The sequence below is a fragment of the Peromyscus californicus genome, unplaced genomic scaffold, assembly GCF_007827085.1.
Source record: "Peromyscus californicus insignis strain IS unplaced genomic scaffold, ASM782708v3 Scaffold_12__1_contigs__length_115047231, whole genome shotgun sequence".
In the NCBI taxonomy this organism is placed as follows: domain Eukaryota; kingdom Metazoa; phylum Chordata; class Mammalia; order Rodentia; family Cricetidae; genus Peromyscus; species Peromyscus californicus.
The window spans coordinates 29514040-29527356 of record NW_026294413.1 but is presented as its reverse complement, the minus strand read 5'-3'; positions in this window follow the sequence as shown (position 1 = coordinate 29527356).

Below are 13317 nucleotides of genomic sequence, written 5' to 3'. Positions count from 1 at the left end.
GAGAGACCCTGTCTTACGATAATAAATGAATGATAGATAGATAGATAGATAGATAGATAGATAGATAGATAGATAGATAGATAGACAGATAGATAGATAGATAGACAGATAGATAGACAAATAAGACATACAAAGAGAGAGAGAGAGAAAGAAAGAAAGAAAGAAAGAAAGAAAGAAAGAAAGAAAGAAAGAAAGAAAGAAAGAAAGAAAGAAAAAGAAAGAGAGCATCAGTCATGGACTTACAAACTAGAAAATGTTGCGTTTTAATTCATTGTAAGGGTATGAGTGATTCCCAAAGGACTTGATGAAATAAAATTTACCATCTAATGCAAGCTATTAAGAAAGGAGAATTGTAAGTACCAAGATGTGCATACTTGGTCTTCATCAAAGGTTTAGAATCCATTCTTTGGTTCAGCTTCACAAAGAAGAGAAACACCAAGCTCACATCCTCTCTGCAACATGTCTGCAGACTGTCAGCAAAAAGCCATCACCAGATGCATGTACTGTATTATACATATCCTTCTATTCATAAAAGTAAATCAGATTTCAAAAGAAAGAACTACTTTGAATAAAGGGAGATCAATGAAATGGTTGTGAGGAAACATTATTAACTACCATTTCTTTGTAGTTACTCTTTTCTAATAGGTTGAATCATTTGTGTCCTTTTTATTTTTTAATTTCCTTTTGTTTGTTTCTGCTGAGGATCATGGAAACAATAATATCAAGTCTATGTGAATCACTGGACTTGAATATACTTTTGTCACTGGTTTATGACTTCACAGGAAAATGTATGCTTCAAGCAAAGCATTCATAGAAATGATTAACACATATTTGGAAACTCTCAGGCAGGTTTGTGTATTTTCTAGCACACATATGGAGGACCTCATAACGACTTGTAACTCTCACTCCAGAATCCATGCCTTCTGAGCTTGTCATACTATGGAAACAGGTGTACATAACCACACAGAGAAAAGCACACATAAGCATAGTTACAAATGAAAATAAAATCTGATGTAAAAGCTTGCAAATACTGATTCCAAACACCAGATAATACTATTGAGAATTTTTACAGTAATATTAATCCTTTATAAGTTCTTACACAGATTTGTAGGCAATTTTGTGATATGGTAAATACATTATTTGCTCAGATTTTTGTAATGATTATATAACACATTAGCCTATATGATATACATATATTTTAAATATATGTGTGCACATTTTACTTTTCAAACATATCACAATGAAGCTACAAGAAAAATTCACCATAGATTGATTGTCTTCCATGAAAATAAGGGTGAGAACAATTATGAATTTATTGCCAGGTTAACATGCTTTACATTCTAATCCTTGCTGTGGGCAAACAATATGTAAAGAGCAAAGAACAAAAGAATGAAGGGAGAAAGAAGTTATATCAGAAAACATTACACTTTTTTTTTCAGAAATTGCATAGGTCTTATTTGCATAGTGTGGTGATAGATTGTACCCCCAAAAATATTGCACACCCTAATAAAGCTTATCTGAGGATCAGAGGAAAGAGCCTGCCACTATATTAAACATAGAGGTTAAGCAATGATAGCATAGACATTTAACCCTAGCATTCCATAGGCAGATATCCATGCAGATCTCTGTGAGTTCAAGGCCACACTGGGGAACAGAGCCAGGCATGGTGACACATGCCTTTAATCCCAGCACTAACCACAGAGGTCTGGAGGTATGTAAAGACAGACAGGAAGTGGTGTAGCTAGGCAGAGAGAGGAAGTGAGATGCAGAACAGGAAGGCATACAGGTGTGAGTATACAGGAAGTAGCTCTCTTTGGCTGAGGATTTCCAAGTAGTGAAAATGTGGCTGGCTTTTCTCTGCTCTCTCAGTTTTTACCCCAATTGCTGGCTCCGGGTTTTTTATTAATAAAACCATTTAGCAATTCATCTTATAACACAGTATAACAGTTTTCAATTAGAGTGCCAGACTAGCAATGACCATGATCAGTTGTGTGGCTTGGTATGCTCTGAGTAATACAATAAAGTCCCACTTATAGAACCCAGTGAGGCTTTTCTTCCTCATATATACTTTATAATAGAGCTGAAATGTGGAAATTGAGATTAAAAGTTTCTAACGTGGAATAGGAAAAAAACAAAAAATATAGACAAAGGGAATTTATAAAAGGACTTTGATGGATAGGGATATGCTAGGTGGTATAGACAAACCCAAGCTTTATTGCTCTCCATTTTGTGCATAATACTTGGAAGAGAAAAGTTAGAAAATTTACATGTAAACTGAATAAACACTGTGAAAGTAACAAGAAAAGATACCAGGAGAATGAAAAGACTCGATATGGGAAAATGTATAGAGTAAAATGTAGTTTCATGGATGTATGTAATAACAAAACTGATTCTGCCAGGAGATAATTTTATAAACTTAAAAATTCAGGTCAAAGTTTGTTTCCCAAAACTCCTCAGAAATATATTAGAAATGAGATTTTTATGAGAAAACCTAGATATAAAGTATAGAAGAAAGATGTCAGTGTTCATACTGCAGAGGTCCCAACCTGGAAGAGATAGTTTAATTCAGTGAGAATTTTTTTCTGGTGCTATCTGAAGATGTATGCAGGTATTAGAACACAGGGCTTCAATTTAAAAGCACTTTGTAGAATACAAAAAAAAATTAATAAAGAAGTTGATACATAGTGTTACAATGAAGGATATACATGATTGAAGCAGTCAATAGAAAGTATATCTTTTTAAGATCTTCAAGAACATTAAAAAAGAAATTCATACCTGGGAGCTATGGTGAAGCATAAGTAAATGAAAAATAGCTTAAAATTTCTAGAAGTTTAAGAATTTTGCTTATTTCATTTATTACACGTCTATCTACCTATCAGTCTATCTATTAAATGCTTTAATAAGTTAGTGTTCATACAAAAGAAAAGTAGACATGAAAGAATGAGTATGTTTTATTTATATTTTACCCACAAAATATTTTGAAATTAAAGAACTTTTCAATAAACTGAATTGGGAAATATGGAATATTTATATGAGAAACATTATCTGCCAGTGTTATTATCTCCCAAAGGAAAAATTTTAGTCTTTACAATGAAATCTAAATATAAGAAGACACTAATTATCACCATGTGGTATCAGTAAATTTAATTTCAGATAAAACCCATCTACTGATCAAAAGACCAGTAAATCCACTTTCTTCCTTTTTCTTACCAAACTGTCCATTATCCTAAACATTTATACAGAGAATCAAAACAGAAAAATTATCTAATAAAAAAATATTTTGGGACCATAAGCAAATTACTGAAAATATATCTTTCATTGTGTGATTGCACAAAAAAATGCAAACAGTTTAGAGAGCATTTAATCATTTACATATTTATATACAATTGTTATCATAGGCTGGAATATAAAATAAACAAAAATATGAATTTTCAAAGTAAAATACAAACACAATCTTATTGAATTATGATTACTTCTGAATATACTACAGCTTTCATGGGTAAGGTTTAAGTGTTAGGTAATTTTATCAAAAGCCTACAACAAAATAAAGTCACTGTCCTTGTTTGGTTTCTGTTGTGATTAAACACTGATCAAAATGCAATTGGGGAGTAAAAGGTTTTATTGTTGTTGGCTTTTTACTTATTTACTTTTGGTTTAAAGGTTAAACTCCATCATCTCATAAAGTGAAGATAGAAACCTGGAGGGAGATCCTGCCTTGCTCAGCTTGCTTTTTTCTACCTTCCAGGATCACCTGTTGAGAGATGGCCTTCTCCACAATGGAATTGGCCCTCCCACATCAATCACTAATCACAGCACACCTTAGTTCTTGTTGTCTGCTAATGAGAAATTTCACTAAGAGATTTGCCAGCTGCAAGGCTAACATTTCCTTCTCCACTGATCCTTTCTGCTTTTTATGAATCAAATCCACTCCCTTTAATCCACTGTTTAAACAGAGCATCTTTCCTCTTCCTTTTCAAGGTGTATAACCTACTTCGAAGACATAATGACTCAACCAATGTGTTTCTAAAGCACTATCTGTTTAATTTGATGAACTCCTTTTCTGAAGTGAACTTGTTCTAGGTTGAATTTGCAGTTTCTTCATATTCTAATGTTTTGATGAAACTGTGACCTACCTTCCTTATACAATGAAATAACTGTTTCATGTTATCCTCAAAGTAAATGAGGAATGTTGTTTATACAGAATTAGTTTGACTTTGAAATGATAACATTAGTACTACATTTAAATAAGACAATGTGCTGAATCCTACATAAAACATGCACTGTCAGCTGAAGAATAGGTAGTAGGCACTACAAAGCCCCATGCTGGTTACAATTTACTTAGAGAAAAGAAGACACCAGGGAAGTAATCATGATATGTTTCATGTCAAAGTGTAATAAGGTCAAAAATCATAATTGATTAAGACGTAATATAGTTTGTGAAATGAAAATGTGACTGGTGATGTTCTCATATTTCTCTTCTGAGTTATGAAATTATGATAGCATACCATAAATAATCTTTAAATTTCTCCTCATTAGATTTTGGAATCTTTCATTTAGATTTACAGCAGTCTCCAAAGACTTGCTGTTTTATGTCTGAACATCATAAAATATTCATGGGTCAGCATTTTTCATGTTGAACTGAAATTCTGGAATTGTCTAAAATAATCACGCAATGCCTTCTCGGACATAGATCTTTTTCTCCAACCCTTCAACATCACCTCTTTCATGTCTGTGATACATCTCTCACTGGTGGAGCATGACATGACGGAAGCAAATGTTTTCCTCTCCAAGTTGTTTATGGTCGTGGTCATTCATTACAGCAAAAGAAACCAAAGAAAATATTACTTATAAACTTATTTTTAACAAATTATTTTTCCATAGATCTATTTGGGTACTTCTAGATTGGTGCCATAGCATATCATTTTTTTTTAACAGTGCCACACTTGTTATGGACATGAAGTGTCTCTTAGGTATGGCGATTTTCTTTCCTTTCATAGATACTCAAAACAAGGGATAGCTGTATTCATGTGGTAATAGCACTAGGAAATATCTATTATAGATTTTTGTTACAATCCATAATATTATAGATTATATTAATGATGAATATGTTTATTGACAAAATAAACTAAGAAATACATTTATATACCATATCTTTCTATGAAAATGAAAATGCTACATACTTTCATTTATAAAGGAGAATCTCTCTTCAAGAATACTGGCTAATTTATAATAATATCTGATGTTTTACCTACTTTTTTATCTTGAAGCTACTGTATATATCAGGAAAACCGATTTCACTTCTAATTACAATGAGAATGTTAATATGAAGACTCTCTTTTCATTTAAAATGTGTGTGCAGCAAATCTGGGTAGGAGAAGTCAAAGCAAAAGATGATGAACTTTCCTTGTAAGGGTGCTATAGATCTGTCTGGGATGGGTGAACACACACTTGCTACCTCTCTAATATTTGCATTTGAAGACAACACTCATATTTGCAGGACAAAAAGTATGCAAGGCTTTGGTAAAATCATTGAGTCAGTGAAATAGCTTGAAGGTCACGGATTCCCAGGAATTCTTCATGGATATAAAATATGTTCTTTACACTTTTTTTTTTTTTTTTTTTTTTTTTTTTTTTTTTTTTTTTTTTTTGGTTTTTCGAGACAGGGTTTCTCTGTGTAGCTTTGCGCCTGTCCTGGAACTCACTTGGTAGCCCAGGCTGGCCTCGAACTCACAGAGATCCGCCTGGCTCTGCCTCCCGAGTGCTGGGATTAAAGGCGTGCGCCACCACCGCCCGGCTTGTTCTTTACACTTTTAAAAGATTTGGATAACAGTTGTTTATCTTCTCTTCTGCTAAACATTATAATTATTCAATGGGAGGATATAATGTTAGCCTTGCAGCTGAAAAGCCTCTTAGTAAAATTTCTCACCAGAATATAACAAAGAGTAAGGAAAAATTAAGTAGAGAACATGAAAAGGTGATAAATAGGCACATGAACTGAAGGAAGGTATGTAGCAAGAATAAAAAGGAATAAAATGGAAAGGGCAATGATTATATATATATATATATATAAATACATATTATCTCTCTTCATTTCACACTGAAGAAGTGAAGAGAGAAAATTAAATGCATTAGGAATAACTTTATTTAACTCAATTACGAGTGTATTCAAAACAAAATTCCATAACATAAAGCGTAACATTAAAAAATATTGTTTGTATGGCATCTTGTAAGCTCCATGCCCCGGGAGACCATCACATGCCCACATGGAGAGCCTTTAATGGACTTAATAGGATCTGGAAAAATAAAAATGGAAAGAAATCATGGAGTTATAATGAGGATGATTTTGGGGTAAACAAGAAGAGCAGGGGATGTGAAATGAGGAGCAATGGATACAACGTTCCCACAATCAAACAGAAATATCCAAAAATAAAATTAAAGTACCCACAAAATTTAACCCAGTGAATATATCCTGTGTCATTTCCTTAAAATTATCATCAAAGAACATATTTATGTAATTTTAACAATACGTAAAAATGAGTAATATCTCTGTTATTTTGCTCAGAACAGCATGAATGTAAAATTAACAATTTTAATGAATAGTATGAATACTGACAATTACAAATACCTTGCAAAAAATTCAAAACACATTTAAAGGGAAAAATGACTATTTGTATTTTGAGAAAAAAATGAATTTCAATACCAAAATAATTGAAATGCAAATTAAAAAAATACTGGTCACATGGACAAAAGCAACTTCAACTTATAGCCTAGGTCTAGACAGTTGTTGTGATATTGAAGTGGTATTGATGATCTGCCAAATGGCAGAATTTTTTTTTTTTTTGAGACAGGATTTCTCTGTGTAGCTTTGGAGCCTATCCTGAAACTCACTATGTTGACCAGTATGACCTTGAAATCACAGAGATCCATTTGCCTCTGCCTCTCGAGCACTGGGATTAAAGGCAGGTGCCACCATCATCCAGCTGTGACAGATTTATTGTGTATTTTAAAAAAATATGTTATTGACTGAGGATGTTAGGGGCCAAAACCATGAGAGTAATTTTTATGTTGTATCTAAATGAATTGTTTCTTTTAAAATGTCTCATTCATTATTCTGTTTTGAAATGTTAAATCCCACTCACGTCTATATGTTTTTGTAACCCATTCATGGATTAGTAATTATTTTTAAAAGAACGAAGAGTTAAAATGTGAATTTTGTATGGAAGCTTATCACTCCATATTGTGTGACTTCAAATACTTATCATTTAGTTAGACTTACAGAAACAGGTACGCAGTTGTGGACATTGCTGTCTCTCAAGCAACTTGGAATTATTTGATTTACCAATCATAAAATAACCATTCTTCCTCTTCTTTCTTTGGCCAGAGAAACCCCAATGAAAAAATTAACAAATGAATCTCATTTTGTTTAAAAACTTTCCTCACTCCTGTCTTCTATATCCTAGCCATCATTGTGTGTCTTCAGAATCCCTATGTATCATATTAATACCCATTATTTTAGAAAACAACAAATGAAATCTATAAAAAAGACAACTTTTTAAATGGTGGTAACCTTCCTGTATATTCACTGAGTCATATTTCCAAAAATTAAATACCAGGTATAATTTTAGAATACATAAAACGGATCTTAAATGTGATAAAATGTATTTTATCATCCAAAAATGACAGACTTTGGTTGAAGGTTATGTAAATGTCAAGACTATGGATGGCTGTTTGCTTCACCTCTTCTCTGTTGGTTTTACTAAAATCAGTAACAATCAGATTCACATGACCTCTTGCACTCAGAACTGACATGTTTGACAAGTTCAAATGTGATAGAAATCATGACCTAAGACTTGCAGGCAGGGTTGAGAAAGACATAGAAAATGATTGCCAATCTATTTTGTCTCTCCAAAATGAGTGTGATACAAAAGTAAAAATAACAAAGAATCCTAGGTTTAAGCTGGGAAAACTCAGATTTTAGGAGCAGGTGAGTGTTTTGACAAAGCTACTGAAAATGCAGGAAATTAGAAGCTAAATTAGAAGACTTTTTAAAATTAAAACGTTTAAACTGATTTTGATTTATTATTTGTTAATAAATTTAGTTGTATAATAGCTCTGTTAATCTCAACACAAAAGAAAATAACATAAATAAGGATAACTACTTATAAAAATCACTGTTAAGTTTATATTTCTAAATCTTTTCAATTAAGGAATTTTTTATTTATTTTATGTACCAATCACAGATCCCCTTCTTCCCTCCTCTACCCCTCTAGCCTTCCCTTGAGAGATGGCTTAGCTGTTAAAGGCTAGGCTTACAAACAAAAATAAATTTCTAAATCTTTCACATGAAAATTTAGTTTGTTTTTATTAAAGCTCAGGATGTACTATTTGTATCAGAGCTGCAATAAATATGCAAATTTTTAAATGTTTCTCAATATATTCTTATTCTAATTAAAAAATGACAAAATGTTTAGTATCAAACATTAGAAGATACTTCAACTAAAACCTATTTACCAGATTTCACCTGACCAAGATCATTACTACAGTGTTTTCAAGCGTGTGATAAATAATCAAAGCATTAAATAAAAATGTCTAGATGAACTGCCATCTCTGGCCTTGTTATTGCATTCATCTCTACATCTGTAATGTAAGGCAAGGAAGAAACCACAGGGTTGTATAACAGCACATTGGTTTAGTAACAGAGGATGCTGTTAGCTGTCATTTAAAAATTGGGCATGCTTAGAACTAGAAAAAGACACGGTTGGAAGAATTTTGAGAAGTTTACAGAGCTCTCTCTGAGTATCTTCATCGTCAAACAATATGTTATTGAGTATTATAGTATTTCCCTGCACAAATTCAATGAATATTTGATGAAAGTTGAGGTCTATGATATAAATCTTAGTTTTTTTCTTTTAAAAATAATTTAAAAATATCAGTAAAATTTTGGTCTGAAAATATATTAACTAATTGAGATTATTTCTTCTCCCTTCTGAGTAAATTATGAACTTCTGGTTTCTTGTTTTTAACTCTCAATCACGTATTTATCTTAAGACATAAAATGATTGATCTTCATTCAGCTAATTTTTAAAAATTTTCTTCTTATTTATAGATATATTTGATCAATTTTCTTTAATTTTATTGTATTATAGATAACAACTCTTTTATTTGAATTTATTTTTTCAGATGTGTGTCACACTAAGTTCTAAGAGCAAAAATTTCATTTATTTTTAATGTGAATATAAAATCTATTAAGAAAGTTGAAGCATTGGTTGAGTTCCTTCCTGGAAGTTAGCAGGGCATGTCTAGTAGTGTGAACATTAGTCCACATGGATGAAGATTTCAGGTAAGATTCAACTCAAATCCTCTGGATCTAATGTCTGATGGTCATGTTATCTTCAACAGTATGTGCTTACCTTCAACCTCTGAAAGGCAATCAAGAGCAGTGGTAACGGCTATAGTATTTGGGAAGTCTTTTGGACTCCCTTCACCAACCGCTCATCAGTGGGTATTGCGTCCCCAATACTTGTTTTTTTGTTGGGTAGTCAACTGGTTTGGGGTAGAATTGTCAGTCAAGATAGGAAAATTTCATTTAAAATATATTTATGTATATAAATATGTGTGTGTGAATAGACATATCTATATCTATATCTATATCTATATTCTATATTATACATTTATATGTATATATGCATGCTACATGTGTATGTTTATATCTATATATGTATTCATATATATATATATATATATATATATATATATATATTTAATTAAAGAAAAGTAATCCAGAGGCATGGGGTGTGTACATGGAAGGTGTTGGGAAAAGGAAAGAGAAATGGGAATATATTTTACTTTCCAACTTTTTTTAAAAAAGGTGAGATATGGTTTAGTGGTTAAAAACTCTGCCTGCTCATCCAGAGTTCAATCCTCTGCATTCACATGGTACCTACAAATTATTTGTTACTAGAACTCCAGAGGATTTGATAACCTTTTCTGGCTTCTGCAGCCCCTGGGCATGCACATGATGCACAGACTTAAATTCAGGCAAAACCTGTACAAATATAAATTAACAATGAAAATAAATAATAATATTTTTAAAGGAAGATGAAGTAACTAAAGCATGCAATTTCAACTGTTTGAATGTTTCTGATTTCACTAATTTTAAGTCAGTTTTGATGAAGGTTGCCAGATCTTTTATAAACCCCTGTCGAGGAAATCACATTTATTTAGTTACAAGACAAAATATGCAGATAAAATTATATTATCAAACTCAAACATACATAATGATTTCAGTACAATTTCATTGCAAAGTCTTTATAGAGGCCTATTTTTCAGCCTAACATGTCACTTATTAATTTTACCTTGATTTCTTATTTTTATCTTTTTCAAATATTTTCTATACACACAAAACTTTTATGTTTCCTTGCAATCATTAGCATATTCTTTAGAATAGCAAATATAACAAGAGGTAAAGTTTAGCTCTTTCATCTCCTGCTCTCACAATTCTCAGATGAAGGTAAGTTACAAAATAGAATCTGCACCATTAGTAGGAACACAGACAAGGATTCTTAACACTAGAATTTACAACTCAAGATTAGTGTTAGATTTTTATAGTATTTTAATAGATAAAAACAAGAAAATTGGAAAACACCCTAAAATTAAGGCTTTTTTTGTAGTTCTGGGAACTTATTTTTAACAGAATGGTTCAGAAAAAACAACTATAAAATAAGAAATGATTTTCAGTTGTGAGCAAACGTGGCTACAGATTTCTTTTTCTTTTTAGAAGCACAATTTGCTACAAACTTGATTCATAGTAAAGGATCAAGTTCTTTGAAATTAAGAAAACCCAAGTTCAAAGGTTTAGCTACAAAATCCAATATATTGAGGCTGTGAAAGTTAGATAACATTTCACAAGAGAAGATTTTTTAGAGTGGTTTTCAGAATTCCAATCTTTTCTGTAGGCAGTTCAAGACTTTTTACTAGTCCCTGCTAGCACATGTTCTCCAATGCATAAATCTATAGCACCAAAACACAAAACTGAAAATTTATTTAATATCTGAAACAGGATGAATAGACAGAATATGGTGTTCAAAAAGTCATCTGTGAAAGTTAAAATAACAAACAAGTAAAAAGGAGTTAATGACAAAACCATTAATAAAGTTTTAAGTATTTTCTTTATAATAAAGTTAAATATTTCCTAATCGGGGGTTTACAGAAAATCTAATCTGCTTTAATAAAAATATAGCATAATGCATTAGCCTTAGTCCCTTTGAAATTGAGGAATGTTCATTTTTCTTTAGTATTATTAAATTTTTATTATCTAAGAGATATCATAGTGCCTGTGATACACTGAATAAAAAAATACTTGTAGTACAAATTATTGAATTAATAAATATATTAGTTAGCATATCATTTTACTACTATGGGCTCAGAAATGCTAATACCATCTCTAAGCAAAACTTTCATTATTTAGGATAAAAATCATTCAGCTGATTTTACACATGATAAACATCTGTATATTCTCATTCCTCCTATGTATTGATTTAAGAGATATGTTTTATGGTATTAACGCTTAATAAAATAAATTGTTATTTTTCCTATTTTTCATTAAATTTATTTTTTTAATTTACATCCCATCTACAGTTTCCCCTTCCTCCACTTCTTCTGTTCATTCTTCCCACCTCCCTCCAGAATTCAATCATTCCTCCTCTGTTGCTGTACAGAAAGAGGCAGATCCCATGGGTATCAACAAAGCATGGCATATCAAGTTGCAGTAGGACTAAGCATCTCCCTTTGTCTTAAGGCTGGGGAAGGCAACCCTGTAAGAGGAATAGGTTCCCCAAAGCCAGCCAAAGTATTAGAGATAGTCTCTGCTCTCACTGTTAGGAGTCCACATGGAGACCAAGCTACACAACTGTCACATATATGTAGAAGGCCTAGAAAGGTTCCCATGTAGGCTTGCTGGTTGTTCGTTCAGACTCTGTGAGCTTCTAAAAGCCCAGGTTAGTTTTTTCTGAGGTATTTTTTGTGATGTCCTTTACCCATCTGGTTCCTACAATCCTTCCTCCCTTTCATCAACAAGATTCCCTGACCTCGGCCTAATGTTTGACTGTGGGTCTCTGCATCTGTATCAGTTACTGGATGAAGGCTTTCTGAGGACAACTGGGGTAGCCATCAATCTATGAATATAGAAGAATATCATTAGGCATCATTATGTTGACATATAAAACCTATTTTTAAATTTATTTATTTATTTATTTAATAATTTAATATCTTGGCCATGGTTTCCCCTCCCCCGTTCTCCTCCCAGTCCCTCCCCCAACCTCTTCTTTGGCCCCTCTCATCCATTCCTCTTTTTCTATTCAGGAAAGGGCGGGTATCATATGGATATCAACAAAACATGGTTCTTTTTCAAAATCAGTTAAAATAGTACTCACATCTCTAAACTAACTTAGAGACTGAGATAAATTTAAATCAATCTAATCTGTTTTATTCTTAATTTAGAGTGTTTCCATATCAGACCTTATGACACATCGCAATTAATAATTTAAAGTTTTGTAAAATAATTGATTATACACAAGACTTTAAAAAGAGAAATAAATATTTCATTCTTTGTGTATGTTCTGAACATTTTATTGACTTAATTGAATATATGCATCTACACATGCACAAACTAGTAATCTATATGACAAATTACTGTTTAATTGTTCAGGGTGATAAGTCAACTATCAGCAAGTCACAAATTCTTAACTTCGTTATGTATAGAGTAGATGCTTATGTTAAAATCAAAAGGTACAGTATAATTTATCTATTCACTTTTCAAATTTATCCTGTCTGACATTTATTTTGAGAAATTTTAATTTATGAACTTTACTTGTCTGAACAGTCTAGTTCCACTGAGCTGTGTTGTATTTCTAGCATCTTTAAACATTCCATTCATTTTTATATTAATCATTTCTAATGCATTGTTCTTCAATTTCTATTATATCACAATTTTGTCTATTGTCATATAAGTATTATTAAATAATGTTTAACTAATTGAGTTTTAGTGAGTGTTCTATTGCAATGCAGAGACACCGTGACCATAGCAACTCTTATAAAGGAAAGTATTTAATTGGGACCTGCTTATAGTTTCAGAGGTTTAGTTCATTGTCAGCCTGTAGACATGATGGTGCTGGAGATGCTGAGAGTTCTACATTCTGATCCACAAGCTGTAGCAAGAGAGAGACACTTGGCTTGACTTGAGCTTTTGAAAACTCAAATCTCACCCCCAGTGAATCACTTCCTCCATCAAGGACATACTGACTCCCAAAAGGCCACTCC